This window comes from Aulonocara sp. 'chitande type north' Nkhata Bay, linkage group LG4 (assembly GCF_057382095.1).
Source record: "Aulonocara sp. 'chitande type north' Nkhata Bay isolate Kocher_YH1m ecotype deep benthic linkage group LG4, A_spYH_male_GT1.1, whole genome shotgun sequence".
Taxonomy (NCBI): Eukaryota; Metazoa; Chordata; class Actinopteri; order Cichliformes; family Cichlidae; genus Aulonocara; species Aulonocara sp. 'chitande type north' Nkhata Bay.
This window is the reverse complement of record NC_141347.1, coordinates 35,873,595-35,889,498: the sequence shown is the minus strand read 5'-3', so window position 1 is coordinate 35,889,498 and position 15,904 is coordinate 35,873,595.

The window sequence follows — 15,904 nt, the reverse complement described above, 5'->3', positions numbered from 1 at the left end:
TCCTTTCATAGAGGTGAAGAATAACCAGGTAGCTCATATACCGATGACAATAATGTTTCAGTCATGACCACAGATGGGTTAATGTAATCCAATTACTTTTTTCAAGTAACGAGTAAAGTAAGGGATTAAGATTGCAAAAAGGTAATTAGATTACCATTACTTTCCCGTGACATTTGACATTCACAGAGAAACCCCCGGATCCCCCCACTGACACGACCGCTGCGGCACCGGGCAAACCTCCTCCTGCTAAACAGGTGACAATAGACTTAAGACTGACAGGACTCGGTGCTGCTGAATCTTTGATTTTATTTATTTTTTGCTGTGTTTGACTTTAATCTATTTGAAAAACATTATTTTATTTGATATGCTGGAATTAGGTTTAAATGTTATCAGTAAAGTAACTGGATTACTTTCTTGCAGAGGTAATCAGTAATTAGTAACTAATTACTATTTTTAAGTAACTTAACCAACACTGGTCATGACTGGTGTACAGCTGCCACAGGGCGAGAGGCCAACACAGAGAGACAGACGACCCTGCACACAGTAAACTTGGAACCACCAGTGAATATTATTCTCTTTTATCATTTAACACATTTGAAACATAAGCTGACCCAAAGTGTTTTTAAGAGACGCACATTTAGATTCCAGGTCTCTAAAAACCCCAAATTCAAAATCGATGAAAAGCAGCGTTTACTGCTTATTGTGGAAAGCAAAAATCAGTGATTTATATGGTGGTCATTAAAATGTGTTCAGAATTTGCAAATCATCTCACAGGAATAACATGTAGAAATAATCAAGCTCACCGTAATTGTGCATTAATCGAAATGATTTTATGTTTGTTTCGATATAAACAGACAGACACGCTGGGATTTCCTGTTTTGAGGCGGCTCCGAAGAAAAGCCATGAACTCCAGATTCACTCGCTTCGCTGACAGCTGGCTGAATCACCTGATGAATACAACATGAGAGCAGGTGCTGGAAAGAAAAACTCCAGCCCGGCACTCACTTTCATGCTGTAATTCGTGGTCACACAGAGTTATTGCTTTGCTTCACTTGATCAGTTCATGAGTGGATTGACTGGCTGCAGCTCTTCAGCTGTCCTACATATAATTCAGTGTCAAAGAAGCTCCAGATCAATACCACATTTCATGCCTTATGGTGTCAGCGACACACTGCACTGGTGTCAGTATGGCTGAAGGAAAATCACCGCTCTCACTGAAACTTTCTCCTGAGACATCTGCAACGTGATTTTTGTTTTTCTTCTTCTTATTTTCATCCAGCTCAGAGCAGGAAATCCTCTTTATCCTTTTCCTCTCTGCTGCTGCAAATGCACTTTGACCTTTGACACCTCATTTGAAAGGCAGTCACATTTTACTGTGCGTCACAAATCTCTCTGAATCAGATGTGACTATTGATTTTACAGCTCATCTCTCAGGCCAGCCTTGACTTAATGTTGAGGTCAGAGTGAGGCATCACCTCCATCTGAGAAGAGTGCATCCTCTTAAATCAGCCGCGAGCCTTCAGTCATCACCTGGAGTCGGCTGCTGAACGTGAGCAGCAGAGCGTGTCATCTCTGCATTCTGACAAAATATGTCTTTTGCATCCATTTGTGGTATTTTTGTTTCTCTTTGTAGTCATTTTCATTATATTACAGTCGTTTTACTTGGCATGCTAGTGTTTTTGTCACGTGTGCAATGAAACAAATAAAGTGGACCCAGGTGCAGATAAAACACAGAAGGACTGGCAGGGCGGTAAAGGGATAAAAAGGTACTTTAATTACTCGGTGAAACATAACATTAAAAACAATCCTCAGAAAAGGGAGAGACTACAAAAACCAGTAACAATGTTCAACAACAAAGAAATCCAAAACACTGGCAGAAAACAACAATCAAGACTCAGGAACATGAAGGATTTTGCTCGGGGGAAATCTCCCCTCTGATTTTTTTTGTGCTTTTAAGCTGCAATTGCACACCAGCAGGTTGTATCAGTGTAAAAACCATAGCTTTTAAAAAAGGAGAAAATTAAAGGATTTAGTACAGCAGAGCACCCTGAGAGTGTATACTAGGCAGGAGGGAGGCAGAGGAGTAGTCAGTGTCACAACCATGGTCCAGGTTGAGACAACAAACATACATGAGTGCATCAGGAAGATGGCCACTACTGACCATGTGCTCGGTGAATACTTCAGGCAGCAGAAACCCAAGAATGAGGAGGAACCATCATGAGAAGACAGTCCCTTGCATGGTATGTACCACGGGCAGAGGTGGCTGACATCCAGAAATCCTACCAGTGGTTGGGTAAAGATGCCCCTGAGACAATCCAGCATGTAACAGCAGGGTGCACGATGTTAGCATACATGGAACGCCATAAGAAGTGTCCAGCATAGTGTACAGAAACATCTGTGCCAAATATGGCCTGGAAGCCCCAAGGTCAAAATGGGAGATGCCCCCAAGGGTGATGGAGAATGACTGAGCTAAGATCCTGTGGGACTTCCAGATACAGACGGACAAAATACTGATGGTTGACAAGCAGAGGAAGCCGGCTTATAGATGTAGCCATACTGAATGACACCAACATCAGGAAGAAGGAACATGAGAAGAGAAATACCAAGGGCTCAAAGAAGAGCTGGAGAAGATGTGGAGGGTGAAGGTAACAGTGTCCCAGTGGTAATCGGAGCACTAGGTGCAGTGACTCCCAAGCTAGGCGAGTGGCTCCAGCAGATACCGGGAACAACATCGGAGATCTCTGTCCAGAAGAGCGCAGTCCTGGGAACAGCTAAGATACTGCGCAGGACCCTCAAGCTCCCAGGCCTCTGGTAGAGGACCCGAGCTTGAAGGATAAAGACTGCAGGGGCGAGAGGGGCATTTATATATATTACCTGATTTACCTGATCTTACCGTTGTAACAGGACAGGTGGATTTTGAGACAACCTGCCCCAGAGTGATGAGCACTGCAACATCATAACATCCATAGAGATGCATTTTAAGACGAATCCCACCTAAAAATCTCAGCGTGATGGTTTTTTCAAGTAAATGTTGCTGCTTCTCTCAGTAAAATGTTTTCCAAAGGACTCGTAGCTTTCACAGCATCGAGGTGCACTACGGTGATGTTAGACTTTCTGTGTCCTCTCATATCTTTACCATTAACCCGGTAGCCTTACAGCATAACAACAAAGCTGTTTTTGATCATATGAACAGCATTTTCATAATTCTACAAATAAAACTTTCACCATATCCACGCAGCTACTTTTGGCTTGTGCTGGCTCTTCATACCCTGTTAGCTCTTGTTGGTCTCTCGTATCTCAAACTGCATCGGTTGCAATGACGCACTCAAAATTTCTTCTTTCATAAAAAATTAAAACTAAAAATCTGCACTTCAAAAACCTACCTGTTTGTGTAGTCGTACATGCTTTTTCAGAGGTGCACTGATGATATATGCAGCATTTGAACGGCTGTCTGTAAAACACCAGCATGCTTTCAGTCTTACCTGTCCTGCAGGAGATGGGATGATTGCATCATTTTTCCCCGGTGACGTGACCTGCTGGGGCCGTTTACATCATTTTCTGGATTTAAGAAGAGATCCCTTAGCCAATAAAGTAAACAGACTTTTATTACATATAGCTCAATGGTGAATTTTCTCAACAGCTTGTGGTGTGACTTAACTGAAAAAAGCAAGTGAAAGATGAGAATGAACGCTCATAAACTCTGGTGGGGGAACATTGCACTGGAGGTCGATTAGTCAGCAGCGAGGGCCGTCTACGCCATGCAGCAGGATGTAATATTAGACACAGATGTCATTTTTCCTAAAGTGCGCTGAGTTTCTGAAAGGTTCAATTCAAGCAAAGCGTTGCATGAATAAATTAAAGTCAGGAAAAAGGGCGGCTGCCACTTTGCTTTATTTCTGCAGTGACCGTTCTGATGCTTCGCCCTCCACAGCGAGAGGCAGTATCAGACTGAGAGTCTGCAGCTTTAGACAAAATTCTAATTAGAGGGTAAACCTCTCAAGGCCCCTGAGGGTGAAGGATGTGATGAGCTGCCTCCTCCCCTTAATTTTAAGATATTAATCTGTATGAGTTACTTTACAAACTCCCTCGTGTGTGTATGCAAAATCTGAATGGAAGAAGGTTAATAAACTGGGTAACCCTGATTCTGCTTTCTTTTGAATTATCAGCTCATCAGATGCTCTTCAAGTTCATAACTAGAGTCCGGCCTCACGTCAGTCACTAATCAACAGTTAAGAAAACGCACAACCATCTTTTTTATTAAGATTTTTGTTCCCCTGGTAAGCAAGAAAACTGCAGTTCCTCTAATGTCCAGCAGTGAGTCATTCCCATGGACTCCCATGTTAAATTGCCAGATTTACATCAGAAATAAACACGTTTACAACCTGACGCGAAAACATTTTTGGTCTCTATTGCTACTTTTTGTCCTGCATTAAAGCTGTATGGGTTTGAATTTCTTTACAAGACATACATTTGGATTATGCTGAGGCTTAAAATTGGGGATGTGGCCACTTTGACAGGTGTGTTTCCATTATATCTATAATTTAGACACGTGTTGGGACTTAGAATAGCTGAATGTCGTCTGCACAGAGGGAGCAGCAGAGTATGGGCAAATAAACACAAATATGTGAATCATGTGCAGTAACACATCATCACAAGACATCAAAAGCAGTCAGACTGACCAAGGAAACTATAATATATAGTATATAATACATCCATTTGCTTTCACGGCCTGGGGGATCAGCAGGACGTTGATCAGCCATTTCTCCCTTTCTCTCTCTCTCGCCTCCTCTCTGTCGCCGGGGCGAAACTCATTGTGGGTTCACGCCCACGGAAGGGGAACACACCTGATGCCCATCAAGGCAATCGGCATTTAGACTAGGAGGAGTCTGTTGGTCTTCGCTGGATTGTTGTCTACCACGCGTCAGTGAGAGTCAAAGCTACAGCTCAAGTTAAGTCAAGAGTCTATTGGGAACGTTGGATACCTTCCCTGTGTGAATCATTGTGTCAAGTGTGGAGAGTGGAACTGCGGTCGTGAGTGTTCTAAGAACGAGTGATTACCCCCTTTGGATTTCCCTGGAGCCCCGTCACGCATGTTGTTGTATATAGCACTGCCCTGCACTTCCTGTACATACACCTGGTGGATTCTGTAAATAAATTCTTGTGTACAGCTGATTCTGGAGTCCTGCGCTTGAACCGTAACAATCCCAGCTGTCATTGGGTAGGGTACACCCTGGACAGGTCGCCAGTCTGTCGGGGAGCTAACGTGGGCAATTAACCTATCGCCACAAACCACTTCTGTCTGGACTGTGGGAGGAAGCCAGAGTACGGGAGGGAACACGGGGTGGTGGAGTTGAACTCAGGACCTTCTTGCTGTGCGGCAAAAGTGCCACCATGCTGCCACAGTGCAATGAAAATAAAAGAGGACCTAGAACGGGCCCCTGAGGGACACCATATTTAGTTTAAACAGGGGATGTTCAGGCAGTGATGGTTTTACCTTTTAATAAGTTAAAAGATGTTCAAAGGATGACTGGAGGGGAAAGGACAACAGTACTGATTTTGCCCTCCAGGTGGGAGTGTCCCAGTAGCTCTGATGTCACATAAAGACAAACTATGGCTATCCAATCAAATCCTTGTAATAATTAGCACAAAGGCTTAGACTGAATTTTGTTGTTTAATTCAACATTATTTATCTTCCAACACGTCACAGATTTTCCCTCAAAAAGCCCTGACCCTGTGTCCCTCACTTTAATTTTGTCATCGCATTGATAGCAAACGCACTTTTTAGAGCCGCCCTGCAGATGTCAGAGGGGTTGAGTGGAGACACTCAAACCCAGCTTTTACCCACGCTCCTGCTTTTAATCATGCTAGGTTGAAACTGAATGTGGTATAGCTGCTTAACCATCTCTGCTGATCTTTAAACTTCGCTGCTGAAACAGCTGAACTTTGTGAGCTACCACACCCACTCTGATCATTTACATGTCAGTGACTCCTTTCTCTGATCTTTTCTAATCAGGCTGCTTCCATTGAGAGCCGGAGTGTCTTTCTCTTTCCCTGAACTTTCTCGCTCTGCTGTCTTTTCACTTTAGAAGCAGACGCTGCACAGCATCAAAGGCTGCAGAGGAGGGTTCATTTAAATTCACTGCACTCGGTGAGAATCTAACCGAAACAGCTTTTGCTCAATAAACGAATGAAATACTCTACCGACTGTCCGGCCAGCACCGCGTTACTGTCCACTAGTTTAATTTAACCCTAAAAATGTGGTGAGTTATTACTGTTTTTAATAAACACTGTAGTTTAAGTCACTTTGGTGTTCTTTTCCCTCTTTTATCAGATATTCATTTAAATATTCACTCGTTCACACATTAGTTTCGTGTTCCTTGTCATGTAAAACATTTTGAACGGGATGTCTCAAATGAAAGGACAGCGCATATCCATTACTACTGCTGCTCGTAGAGCCTCCCCAGTCTCATCTGCAGACGCAGAAATCCTGCTCGGATTTCATTAATTAGCAGGTGCAGATCTACAGTTATCTTTACTGTCTGAATTCACAGATACAAGCGTCCGATGTGATTCCTCATAGGCTTTCTTTACATTACTATGCTGGGAAGCTCTCACCAAAAAGAAGCAATAACATCTGAACAATGAAACCCACAGTGAAAGATGAACAACCTCAGTTTTTGTAATAAAAAATAAAAGAACTGATTGATTTTATTTTGGTCTGAAAGGTAACTCAGAGGGACTCGAAGTGCTGCCTGTGAAATAAAGTGGCATATTTGAAGCAACATTTATAAAAGTGAAATGTTAGCAACTGCAGAAAGAACCTAAATCCAAGTTCTCCAAGACAGTGACTACTTTTCTGATCAGGAAACGCATCCCCAGCCGCTCACGCCCCGTAGGCACCGGGCAAAATATTTATTCACCAGACTGGAAAGTAATTAAATGATGAACAGGAGCCTGATTCAAACAGCCTCACCCTCTTTTTTTATTTATTATTCACATAATTGCAGAACTGAAGTATCCTAAAGGACTGTAGCTGTTATAATGAAACATTTCCAAATATTAACTTTCATGTTTTCGTAAAGAAAAAAAGAGAAATCTCTGCTGCTTGATTAAACAGTGAAACACAGTAATAACAGCCGGCTTTATTAAACCTAACAAAGTGAGTGAAATGAGATTCATTCAATATTTGCTGAAAGGAGACTGAAAGTGAAAAATGCATTTCTGAAGATGAGATTTTTAAAAAATGTGTGCAAAGATTCTGCAGACATTATAATGTTTTCTGACCTCCTGATGATGCCGTACCGAGTAATGGAATAGATCAATAAGATAACCTACAAAGCAGAAACGATTATCAGACTCTGAATGAACCACTGATAGTTGAAAATAATAATTTTAAGCTGAAGTGTTAAAAATGATGCAGGGAACGAGTCAGGTCGAGGACTTTGTAAAGTCGGAAAGTTGCAGGAATGAGAGAATATGGTGAAACAAAGGTGCGTTTGTCTAAACTGTTACAGTCAAATTAAAACAGAACGACTCTGTGCAGATGATCAAGTGACCTTTAACAAGTGTGAGCACCTCTATAAAAGCAGGCATTTTGTCAGTTTGATGGTCTGGAGTATTCAAGTGTTAACTCAATCCCACAGTCTTCCCAGGAGCGGGAGTCCCAGCAAATTCAGCCCAAGGTCAGAGCGTGCAAAAACGGCAGAAAAGCCGAGCGCTCCGTCCCAGACTCTACAGGCCTCAGTTAGCAGGTTAAAGGTTAAAGTTCATGCAGGTTGGTTTTTTTTGGAAGAGTTGCAGGAGAAAGTCTCTTCCATTTAAAAAGAACATGGCCCCATGACCCAGGTTTAAAAAGCTGAACAAAGCACAAGACTTGTTGAACATTGTTCTTTGGACAGACGAGACCAAAGTGCAGATGTTTGTTCATAATGCACAAAACTGAATACAGCATGTCAGCACAAACACCTCAGACCGTGGACACGGTGGTGGAGGGATAATGATTTGGGCACCTTGCAGTCACTGAACTTGTCTTTATACCAAACTGCTCTACAGTCAGGCATCTGTCCTACAGCTTAAGCTTAAACCAAACCGATTCATCAACAGGACAAAGATCCTGAGCTCAGCAGAAAATCTAGAGAGTCAAGGTGTCCAGACCCCAAGCTGACTGTCTGGAAAAAGTCCAGTGAAAACAACTTTAGTTTCATCGGAGTCAGAAATCTGAAATCTGCCAGTTTTCAGTCTTCTCACTTATTAAGACCCAATCAGTTTCCTGCCACACTGAAGTAAGATGGTTAAGCTCAGGATTACAGTGAACTGTCTGAATGTGCACAGAGTATCATACAAGGTCTGATCAAAAAGTTGAGAGAACAGGTCCACAGGAAGAAAACAAATCTAATATCTTACTTTATTTAAATTTGAGTTATCTCCAATTTAAGATGTCTATGGACCTGTTGTATCCTGTTGTACTTGTAAAATCACAAAATCTCAACCAGCGTGTCAAAACGGCGATCCCTTAACTCACTTTTTATTTCCAAGTACAAGGCCAAAAAACTGTAACTTTCAATTTCTCTTCTTTTTATCCGCTCATTTGACTGAAGGACGGATGAGATCATGTCCATCCATCCATCCATCCATCCATCCATCCGTCCATTCGTCCATCCATCCATTCATCCATCCATCCATCCATCCATCCGTCCATCCGTCCATTCGTCCATCCATCCATTCATCCATCCATCCATCCATCCATCCATCCATCCATCCATCCATCGATCCATCCATCCATCCATCCATCCATCCATCCATTCATCCATCCATCTGTCCATTCGTCCATCCATCCATTCATCCATTCATCCATCCATCCATCCATTCGTCCATCCATCCATCCATCCATCCATCCATCCATCTCCATCCATCCATCCATCCATCCATCCATCCATCCATCCATCCATCCATCCATTCATCTGTCCATCCATCCATCCATCCATCCATTCGTCCATCCATCCATCCATCCATCCATCAATCCATCCATCCATCCATTCGTCCATCCATCCATTCATCCATCCATCCATCCATCCATCCATCCATCCATCCATCCATTCAATTCAATTCAATTTTATTTATATAGCGCCAAATCACAACAACAGTCGCCTCAAGGCGCTTCATAGATACAGAGAAAAACCCAACAATCATATGACCCCCTATGAGCAAGCACTTTGGTGACAGTGGGAAGGAAAAACTCCCTTTTAACAGGAAGAAACCTCCGGCAGAACCAGGCTCAGGGAGGGGCGGCCATCTGCTGCGACCGGTTGGGGTGAGAGAAGGAAGACAGGATAAAAGACATGCTGTGGAAGAGAGACAGAGGTTAATAACAGATATGATTCAATGCAGAGAGGTCTGTTAATACATAGTGAGTGAGAAAGGTGACTGGAAAGGAAAAACTCAATGCATCATGGGAATCCCCCGGCAGCCTACGTCTATTGCAGCATAACTAAGGGAGGATTCAGGATCACCTGGTCCAGCCCTAACTATATGCTTTAGCAAAAAGGAAAGTTTTAAGCCTAATCTTGAAAGTAGAGATAGTTTCTGTCTCCCGAATCCAAACTGGAAGCTGGTTCCACAGAAGAGGGGCCTGAAAACTGAAGGCTTTGCCTCCCATTCTACTTTTAAATACTCTAGGAACAACAAGTAGGCCTGCAGAGCGAGAGCGAAGTGCTCTAATAGGGTGATATGGTACTACAAGGTCATTAAGATAAGATGGGGCCTGATTATTTAAGACCTTGTATGTGAGGAGCAGGATTTTGAATTCTGGATTTAACAGGAAGCCAATGAAGGGAAGCCAAAACAGGGGAAATATGCTCTCTCTTTCTAGTCCCTGTCAGGACTCTTGCTGCAGCATTTTGGATTAGCTGAAGGCTTTTCAGTGAGTTTTTTGGACATCCTGATAATAATGAATTACAGTCGTCCAGCCTGGAAGTAATAAATGCATCAACTAGTTTTTCAGCGTCACTAAGAGACAGGATATTTCTAATTTTAGAGATGTTGCGCAAATGGAAGAAAGCAGTCTTACATATTTGTTTAATATGTGCTTTGAAGGACATGTCCTGGTCAAAAATGACTCCAAGGTTCCTCACAGTGTTACTGGAGGCCAAGGTAATGCCATCCAGAGGAAGAATCTGGTTAGATACCATATTTCTAAGATTTTCAGGGCCGAGTACAATAACCTCAGTTTTATCTGAATTAAGAAGCAGAAAGTTAGCGGCCATCCAGGTCTTTATGTCTTTAAGACATTCCTGCAGTTTAACTAATTGGTGTGTGTTATCTGGCTTCATGGACAGATAGAGCTGGGTGTCATCTGCATAGCAGTGAAAATGTATGCTATGTCTTCTAATGATGCTGCCTAAGGGAAGCATGTATAATGTAAACAGAATTGGTCCTAGCACTGAACCCTGTGGAACTCCATAATTAACCTCAGTGTGTGAAGAGGACTCTCCATTTACATGCACAAACTGGAGTCTATTAGATAGATATGATACAAACCACTGCAGTGCAGTACCTGTAATACCTACAGCATGTTCTAATCACTCTAATAGGATATTATGGTCAACAGTATCGAATGCTGCACTAAGGTCTAGCAGGACAAGCACAGAGATGAGTCCACTGTCAGAGGCCATAAGAAGATCATTTGTAACCTTCACTAAAGCTGTTTCTGTGCTGTGATGAGCTCTGAAACCTGACTGAAACTCTTCAAATAAGCCATTCCTCTGCAGATGATCTGTTAGCTGTTTGACAACTACTCTTTCAAGGATGTTTGATATAAAGGAAGGTTGGAGATTGGCCTATAATTAGCTAAGACTGCTGGGTCTAGAGATGCTTTTTGAGTAAAGGTTTAACTACAGCCAGCTTGAAGGCCTGTGGTACATAGCCGATTATTAGAGATAGGTTGATCATATTTAAGATCGAAGAATGAATTAATGGCAGGACTTCTTTGAGCAGTTTTGTAGGAATGGGGTCTAAAAGACACGTTGAAGGTTTGGAGGAAGTAATTATTGAAGTTAACTCAGAAAGATCAATTGGAGAAAAAGAGTCTAACTTAACATCAATGGTACTAAGAGTAGCTGTAGATAATATTACATCTGTGGGATGATTACTGGTAATTTTTTCTCTAATGATAAAAATTTTATTTGTGAAGAAGTTCATGAAGTCATTACTAGTTAACGTTAAAGGGATGGTTGGCTCAAAAGAGCTCTGACTTTTTGTCAGCCTGGCTACAGTGCTGAAGAGAAACCTGGGGTTGTTCTTATTTTCTTCAATCAGTGATGAATAGTAAGATGTTCTGGCTTTGCGGAGGGCTTTCTTATAAAGCAGCAAACTTTTTCTCCAGGCTAAATGATGATCCTCTAAATTTGTGACACGCCATTTCCTCTCCAGATTACGAGTCATCTGCTTTAGGCTACGTGTTTGAGAATTATACCACGGAGTCAGGTACTTCTGATTAGAGACCTTAGTTTTCACAGGAGCTACAGTATCCAGAGTCGTACGTAGTGAGGAGGTGAAATTATTAACAAGATAATCGACCTCTGTTGGGGTAGCGTTCAGATAGCTGCTCTGCTCTGTGTTGGTACAGGGCATTGAAGATGATAACAGTGGGTGGATTATATTCTTAAACTTAGTTACAGCGCTTTCAGAAAGACATCTACTTTGATAAAGTCTACTCTCCACCGCTGTGTAATCAATTATTGTAAATGTAAATGTTATCAGGAAATGATCAGACAGGAGAGGGTTTTCAGGAAACACTGTTAAATGTTCAGTTTCTATGCCATATGTTAAAACAAGATCTAGAGTGTGATTAAAGTGGTGGGTGGGTTCTTTTACATTTTGAGAGAAGCCAATTGAGTCTAATAACAGATTAAATGCCATGTTGAGGCTGTCACTTTTAGCATCTACATGGATGTTAAAATCACCCACAATAATTATTTTATCTGAGCTCAGAACTAAATTAGATATAAAGTCTGAGAAATCAGACAGAAACTCTGTGTAAGGCCCAGGTGGACGATAGATGATAACAAGTAAGACTGGTTTCTGAGTTTCACAGCTGGGGTGGACGAGGCTAAGCATCAGGCTTTCAAATGAATTAAAAGTCTGTCTGGGTCTTTCATTAATTAATAGGCTGGTGTGAAAAATTGCTGCCACACCTCCCCCTCGGCCTGTGCTTCGAGGTTTCTGGTAGTTAGAATGACTCGGGGGTGTTGATTCATTTAAACTAACATAATCATCCTGCTGCAACCAGGTTTCTGTAAGGCAGAGTAAATCAATTTGTTGATCAATTATTAAGTCATGTACTAACAGAGACTTGGAGGAGAGAGACCTAATATTTAATAATCCACATTTCACTGTTTTACTCTTTGGTTCAGATGTGGATACTGTATTGTTCTTTCTTTGTGATTGTTTATGTTTAAGTTGTTTGTTGCTGGTTTTTAGTTTGTTTTTTGTCTTTTTGGAAGCTGACACAGTCTCTATGGAGATGGGTTTTTGGGGGGGTAGCAGGAGGAGAGAAGCTGCAGAGAGGCGTGTAAGACTGCAACTCTGCTTCCTGGTCCCAACTCTGGATAGTCATATTTTGGGGGGTTTAATAAATTTGTCCATATTTCTAGAAATGAGAGCTGCTCCATCCAAAGTGGGATGGATGCCGTCTCTCCTAACAAGACCAGGTTTCCTCCAGAAGGTTTGCCAATTATCTATGAAGCCCACATCGTTTCTGGGACACCACTCAGACAGCCAGCAATTTAAGGAGAACATGCGGCTAAACATGTCACTCCTGGTCTGATTGGGGAGGGGACCAGAGAAAACTACAGAGTCCCACATTGTTTTAGCAGAGTTGCACACCGATTCAATATTGATTTTAGTGACCTCCGATTGGCGTAACCGGGTGTCATTACTGCCGACGTGAATTATGATTTTACTGAATTTACGTTTACCCTTAGCCAGCAGTTTTAAATTTCCTTCAATGTCGCCTGCTCTGGCCCCTGGAAGACAATTGACTATGGTTGCCGGTGTCTCTAGCTTCACATGTCTGAGAACAGAATCACCAATTACCAGAGTTTGACCCCCGGCGGGTGTGTCGCCGAGTGGGGAAAAACGGTTAGACACATGAACGGGTTGGTGGTGTACCTGGGGCTTCTGTTTAGGACTATGCTTCCTCCTCACCGTGACCCAGCCACCCTCTTTCCCCAGCTGCTTGGGGTCTGCCGGGGAACAGCTAGCGGGGCCTACGCTATCTTCGGCTGCACCAGCTACAGGGGCCTGGCTAGCTACAGGTGAATGAAGGGTGCGAAGCCGAGTCTACAATTCAGTAATCCTGGCCTCCAGAGCTGCAAATATGCTACATTTGTTACAGATATCATTACTGCTAAAGGAGGCCGAGGAGTAACTAAACATCTGACACAATGAGGAAGAAAGTGCAGGAGGGACAGGTGAAGTAGCCATGGTGCTAACGAGTCGGCTACGAGCTAAGCTAAGCTAGCGAAACAGTACAGAGACAGTGAGTGAATACTTTGGCTATAAATTAGGTAGTGAGTACACAGAAAGTGTGCTTCGGATGAAGCACGTGAAGATTATACTATGAAAGAAGAATGTATTTAAAAGTTGTTAATTAAATTGCTAAGCAAATAAGCTACTCAGAAACACCACTGTGTTTGAGCAGGAACAGGAAGTGATACTCTACCACAGAGCCAGCGAACACCAAGTGACAGCGCCACGTCTTGAGTCTCAGCTGGAGACAGAATTGGATTTCATGGATCCATCCATCCATCCATCCATCCGTCCATCGGTAATTGGTCTTGTGTCTGCCTCTTTGCATAAATGTCATCATTAGCTTTACTGGTCTTAATAATCTTGCTTTGCCAAACATTGGATACCATCCTGTCAGGTTGTGATGATCGTGATTTTATTGGTCGTACTTGTGAACATGCAGCTGACAAATCTGTACCATCTGAGTGATGCTGTGATGTCAATATGGACGAAATCTCTGAGGAACATTTCCAGCACCTTATTGAATCTGAGCCACGGATAATTAAGGCGACTCAAAAGAGGGTCTGACTTGGGACTTCCAAGGTGTGCCTAATAAAGGGAATAATTAAAACACAATATCCAAACTTTCTGGTTTGTGAACACTTTCCAACAGCTGTCAGGAGATTCAGAGACTGTGCTGTTTCCCTGGCTGATCGTATACACTTCTGCCTTTTTTTGCTTGTCTTCTTCTAATAGCAGAGCAGCCACTCAGACCAGCACTCTCAGACTCATTACATCTTTTTTCTTCTTCTTCTTCACGCTAACGCAAACAAACTGAGGCAGGAAAGCTGAAATGAGGCAGGCAGCGTAATCCCTCCTCCATCTCCCTGTCATGGCTTCTAATCCAAGTCCCAGATGCCCCGGGCTCCTCAGCCAACCAGTGTGTGTGTGTGTGTGGTTGTGTGTGTGTGTGTGTGTGGTTGTGTGTGTGTGTGTGTGTGTGTGTGTGTGTGTGCGTGCGTGCGTGCGTGCGTGCGTTAGGTCGCTGCACTCAGTTCACACAAACACAAAGACGGATTTTGTTTGGAAACAAAGCAGGAAACAGCTGGAATCAGGCAGCATCTTGTTAATTTGTTTGGAGACTCTGCAGACTTTTCTGATGTGAGTCACAAACAGCAGAAGGTGTTGCAGCACATCAGACTTCCTAATGGCTCACTTTCAATTTTAAACTGGTAAAGGAGCTGGCTCACCACCAGGCCAAATAAATCGTAGTGGTGGAAAACAAGCAGACAAACCAGAGTGTGAGAGATGCTGTACACGTCGGCTCGGTTCATCCTTAGTCAACCTTTTCCACCTGATTAAATGACTCCAACTGGGTAATATGGAAGGAGCCAGTCATGTTTTCCTGTCTGTGTTCAATATTTATAGTTTATTTCATGTAGCAATCTGTGTTTTTTACCTTACCTGGGTCCTGTTGGCCACATTACTGCTTTACTGCAACTTTGTGTTCCCCCTCAGTCTTTTTGTTTTAATCACCCTTCAGCTCTCCCGTGTCATGACTGACTTCACCTACCTTATTATTCCTCATGTGCATTCAGTCTATATATAAGAAAACTAACGTAAATAAAAGAGGAAGTAAACTAAAAGGGATCAAAACAAACAGGTTAGGTCCTGATGTAGCATTCGGTCCTCACTTTCATCCCAGTTTCCTTTTCAGACACTTCGTTTTTGTCTTGATTGAGTTTACTTGTGCCTTATTATCCATATTCAGATGTTTTTGTTTATCTTACAGTTTTAAGTATCTTTGCTGGAAAACTGTTGCTGTTGTCCTCCAACTAAACAGTCGTATTGTTTGTGTTCCTCAAGCTGCTGACAAACAAAGCCAGTGCCAAAAATGACCAAAAGCTTTGTTCCACGTCCACTCGATGCTGGCTCCTAAAGTGAGCTTCACTTTAACTTGGGAGTCTTCATAGACTCTCAAGTTAAAATGTCAAACTTTACAGCAGAAATAAACATTTTACATCCTGATGCAAAACCAGTTTGGTCTCCATGGAACATTCTTCTTCAGTCCTTAAATCATTATGTCTTTACAACCAATAGATAGCTGATCCTAAGAAGGTGGAGCGTATAAAGACTTTTTAAAAAGAAATGCTCATTAAAAGATTAATTTTTATTGGAAATTGAAGCTGAAAAAACTAAAAGGTCAGATTATTGAAGCTACAGGTTTGAAAGAAGCAAAGTTGAGCATCCACAGGTTGATAACAGGTTTAATTTTGGTGGGAATCAGGTCACGGTGACACTAAAGGTCACACTATTACCGGCAATATTTTATTGATTTTCTTCTTAAAACCTCACAACAACATGCCAGGCCTTCAGGGACATGAGTGCTAGGTTGGCT